Raw genomic sequence first — 5,000 nt, 5'->3', positions numbered from 1 at the left:
TATGTGTATTTTTTTTCATACACCTAACAACAACAACAACAACAAGAACAAGAACAACATAAGGAAATATCCCGATAGGTCTAGAACACCCTAGTACCCTGATCTCCCCTCGCTTGCTCCCCCCCCCCCCCCGCCCCCCCCCCCCCTCTCCCCGTCCCGTCGCGATCACATTCTGATTGGCCGGTGATTGTGATCCGATTGCGTTCCGTCTCGATTTTTTCTCATCGGATTCGGTGGTTGGGTGGATTCCGGTTGGTTGTCTGTTCCGGCGTCGCTTGTTTGGGGTTTCCGAGATGCGCTTTTGATTAGGGAGGCGAAGGGAGGGCGCGTTATGCTCAGGATGTCGGGGATTGGGTTCGTACGCATGCATGAGCATGGACGTACGTACGCGCATGCATACTCATTCGCTTACGAGCTCACTCACTCGCTCGCTCGCTGGTTCACTCACTCGCTCGCTCACTCACTCACTCACTCACTCACTCACTCACTCACACACACACACACACACACACACACACACACACACACACACACACACACACACACACACACACACACACACACACACACACACACACACACACATACACACACACACACTGACCATTAAATTATTACAAGAGTGATATAATTGAACAACAAATGTGAATGTTCATCAATGTAAATGTTCTAAAATCCTTCTTTTACTTCACCCATCAAAAACATTATCACAAACACATTCGTTTATGTCTAATGCCAGTGATAAATAATAATTCCCATTTTCTTTCATTCCCAGGGTAGACTTGAGGATTGTGGCGACGCGACATCTTCTGCAAGAGGCTGGAGGAAAGAACTCGAAGACATACGTAGTTGAGGTCGCCAGGAAGCTAAATTTCACCCGAAGAAAAGGAAGAAGAGGATGAAGAAGAAAAGGAAGAATAAGAAGAAAACGAATAAGAATAAGAAAGCCTCTGGAATTGAAAGTCTTTCTTTGTGAATGATTGGGAATCGATCGTTTGATTAGGAAGCTCGATTGGAAGGATTGTAGTCAGTGATAATCCTTGATTGGTGTAGATGGATTTTTCTTCCCCTCGAATATGTGTGGAAAAAGAGATTGGAAATTTGTGGATCTGAACACGTGGATGGTTTTGGAAGTGATGGTGACACTGTAAGATATATATAGTGACAATAGAAATGGAAATAAAAAGGTGGATGTTGTGTGTATGATTTCTTTTTTGTGCACGAGGGTGTTCTGGAAATTGCTTAAAGAAATGTGATAGTTTCTTCCATAAACACTTGGCATTTTTTACAGATCAAAGACAGTTGTGTGTGAATACTAAATGTTTTCCTTCGTGTTTCTCAAGTTGCTTGGGAGGAATTAAAAAAAAGAGAGAAGTATATTTCAAGAAAACAAGAGACTGAATGATCATGTTGAGAGAGAGAGAAAAAAAATAAATAAAAGGAAAAGAAACAAACACTATATTTCCCTCACTCTTCTTTCATCGCCAAGCATGAAAGAGGAAAAAAACTCAAGCTGTTGAATTAAAAAAAAGAGAAGAAATATAGTGAAGGAAATTATTATTACACGATTAGCGTTTCAGCCGAGAAGGAATCTTAAAATGGATGAATCAACAGAAAACGGAGAGAGGAAAAACTCTGATTGTCCTGAAGTCATTCTTTCCCTTGAGTGTTGTTGTTGTTGTTTTTTTTTTCTCCTATAAACTTATGAAGACTTTGTGTCTCGATTCTTTGTCTTCTCTGATCCTCTTCATTATCTTACGAGTCTTGCTGGAGACCTGCTGCTTCTGTGGAATTAAGAAATTGTCGGTTCCTTGGGATTTTGGGAGAGGGGGGGGGGTTGTGAAGAGATTTGAGTCATAAGGATGTGGTGATATGAGAGAGTGAGGGAGAAGGAGAGGAGAGGGAGAGAGAGAAGGGAGAGGGAATGGGAGTGAGAAGAGGAGAGGGAGAAGGGGAAACGGAAGGTGTGTTTTTAATTTCTACTTCCGCAGTTCTCACACAGGTGATAAAAAAGTGACGAACTTTCAACAGGAATCCGATGACCAACAACTCATCGGTTTAGCGGCCAAAAGAGGTGACAGTCACACCGTTAGCCACTTAACTGATCCTGGAGGTCATTAGCAAAACGTTACAATAGGCAAGACAAAGACCTTTTTTTTATCTCTCTCTCTCTCCCCGTCTCTTTCGCACCGCCACCTCATTAATCAACCCTTGCTAGAGGTCCGTTAGATGGACAAACAAGAGATGACAACAGAAAGCATCAGGTGGCGTCAGGGTATCCTACAGGATGCTTTGCCGTTCTTCACAGCTCCCCTTGTTCGTTTCGAATGGGAAACCGTAATTGATTCTGTACAGTTGAAGGCACAGCAGTACGCGTTGGCAGTACAACCAGCGCCCTCCGTGGCCATTACCCGAACTATTCCACCGTGTCTTTTCTGGCATTCTCGCCCTTGGGTCGAAGGATACTAAAGTCGTTAATTTCATGTTATGGAATTATAAAGTACGATTTGCTGAATCACGTCGATGATGCAGATCACCTAGGATGAATTCAAAGCCGAAGCTCAATGGTATGCAACGTGCAGAACTGGAAAATTGATTTTTTGGAAATATGCTTCACATACTTTTTATTCCGAAAAGTAACTTCCCTTGTTCATTTTATATATATATATATCTTTTTCTTCGTGGACACGCATGGAGGCATCGAAGGCCTAGGAACGGGAAATAAAAGGGAAAAAAACAGCATGAAACGAGGTAGGCCTATCCACCGTAGTACATTCCAGAGTGACAGAGTTATGTGCTATACCCTTTGTATATTTGCATTAGTAGCAGGTCTCTTTGCTTGTGATATTAATTGGAAGTCCATAGACGTTGAAATTCCCGTAGCTGTTGACCTTGCGCCGTTTCGGTAGTGTTGAAATGGTCGTTAAGGTGTTTTGTAGTTCCATTGGCAACCGTTGTTACGTTGCCTTCTGCAGCTGTGTATGATAGCCGGTGTATATATGCTTGTATGTAATGGATTTATGAAGTGTACTTTGTTAAGATTTTTTTTATATATATGTGTTTTTTTTGGTTATCAGTATTTTTTTGTCTTTTTTGTCTACCGTCTTCGAATCGCCCGGGGGCTCTAGCGGTCAAGTCTCTGTTGGGATATGGAGATCTAGTTTTGTTTCTTTCTTCTTTGTCGAGTTCGTTCCGTGTCCAGTATTTATTGCACTTTTGTTTTGTATTCTGTCTTTATCTTCCTCCTCAAGGGATATTTCGCTGTTTTTTTTAGTAGCTTTTGTCGGTCTGTTTACCTGACTTACCGATCAGCTGGTCACGTCAGGAACCTGCCTGCCGTCGTCAGATGAAACAGTTATTAGTAACATCACGCCTCCTTTTTACCTATGTATTTATCTCCGATGTGCATTTTTTTCACGATCTTCCCTCCCTCCCTTCACATATCACTTAAGAGAATCTCAAACCCATTTTTTTATTATTATTACCCCCCGCCCCCTTCCCCTACCCCCCATCGCGCCTCATTGTGAAGTAGACAAGCTGTTGTGTCTGGTGACGTCACGCGGTGCCCGGTTGCCCTAGAGCCCCGTTTGGTTATTAGACGGAAGAGACTACCTGGTCTGTGTTGCCATATTGCGTTCCATGTAGGATTTCCCTCTGCCTGAGTAGTCTGTCTTCTGTATAAGACTTAAAACTTCGGATTCAATCTTCCTTAATTTTGTTTTTGTTTTTGAGAGAGAGAGAGAGCATCTTCACCAAGTTGTTGTCTTTTTAAGTATGTATGATTGTTTTTTTTTTTTTTTTTTTTTTATCTCTTAGCTCAATTTAGTGAAGATGTTCTTTCGCGACCTGTTCTTTTGCATTGAGTCTCGAGTTGCCAGATTCTGATATTTTTTTTGAAGCTCAATATTATACTCAAATAGAGGGTTGGGCCAATGTCAGGTTCAGCTTAATCAGTTGCTGATTTAAAGAAAACTTAGCTAAGCTATGTTTATGAGAGTGTTTCATGTAGGCTCGACGTTCGCCGTTCAATAGAGGCAAAGTCATTATGACGTCATCAGAGGCGAGGATACTTTGAGCGGGAAAGTAACAGTTGGACTCCGTTTTCTGTTGCTCGAAACCGTTTGCTTTTCGAACGACACTTCAAACTATTTCACATGCATTCAAAGTAGTATTTAGAACACGTACTGTAGTAATCCTAAGCTATGGTGCATTTGCCACAATATTTGAATCGATGAAATGTAGTTCACAGTAAGCAGTGTTATGTTCCTCCGCCTCTTTGTCAATCCAGATTCGGCCATTTTGTCATAAAAAGGTCTTTGGACGAATTATTAACCTAGCAGAACGTCGCCTATATATTCTTTGAATCTTTTTTTTTTTATTTTTTTTTTTGAGTGTTTGTGTGTGTGTGTTGCGTGTTTACCTTTCACCAGGGAACTCTGACTCCCGTATTTACATAATCTTATTAATCTTAACATTTAATTACAAGGAGATATTTTTAAAAAGTCTCGCTCATTTTTGGTGTGAGTTTGTTCACCCTTATTTGTACTTCATTAATGTTTAAGTTGATGCGTAAGTCAGTCGAGTAGGCCATATTGTGTAAATATTGTAAAAGTTATTTAATAAAACGATGCTGAAATAAAACAAAATATGCTAAAATTGAAGTTGTTTTACCTAACCTTTCTAAGCCTTATAACTGTATTATTGTACAAAAAACTATTGAAGATCAAGATTATAAACCTGATATAAGAATAGCAGTTAATCTAATAACATACAATATGAGATTAAAAAGAAAAAGAAAAAAGTTGATATTAATAAGGATAACAAAAAAAAAAAATAATAATAATAATAATAAATAAAAATAAAAAATAAAAATTGAAGTTGATATTAATAACAATGACAACGATACTGAACTATTGCTGAGGTTAAAACAGCAAATATAACTTAAACACTGTAACATTTATCAAAACAGTATCGATAACAATCATGCAGTATTAATAACA

General features: G+C 39.6%; 1 protein-coding gene across 4 annotated transcripts in view; it reads left to right on the top strand.

The window, feature by feature from the left end:
* The window catches only part of LOC122253501 (CABIT domain-containing protein serrano), a 259,418-nt gene extending 258,502 nt beyond the window's left edge, over positions 1 to 916 (top strand). For all 4 annotated transcript variants that reach the window (XM_086530467.1, XM_086530470.1, XM_086530468.1 and 1 more), the window contains one exon: positions 776 to 916. The gene's annotated coding sequence lies outside the window, so the exon portion shown is untranslated. The remainder of the gene's footprint in view (positions 1 to 775) is intronic.
* The last annotated feature ends 4,084 nt before the right edge of the window (positions 917 to 5,000 follow it).

This window comes from Penaeus japonicus, unplaced genomic scaffold (assembly GCF_977035675.1).
Source record: "Penaeus japonicus unplaced genomic scaffold, GWHDUDI00000001_assembly GWHDUDI00000033, whole genome shotgun sequence".
Classification (NCBI taxonomy): Eukaryota; Metazoa; Arthropoda; class Malacostraca; order Decapoda; family Penaeidae; genus Penaeus; species Penaeus japonicus.
Note: the sequence above shows the minus strand (reverse complement) of the source record. Positions and strands in the feature narration are given on the sequence as shown.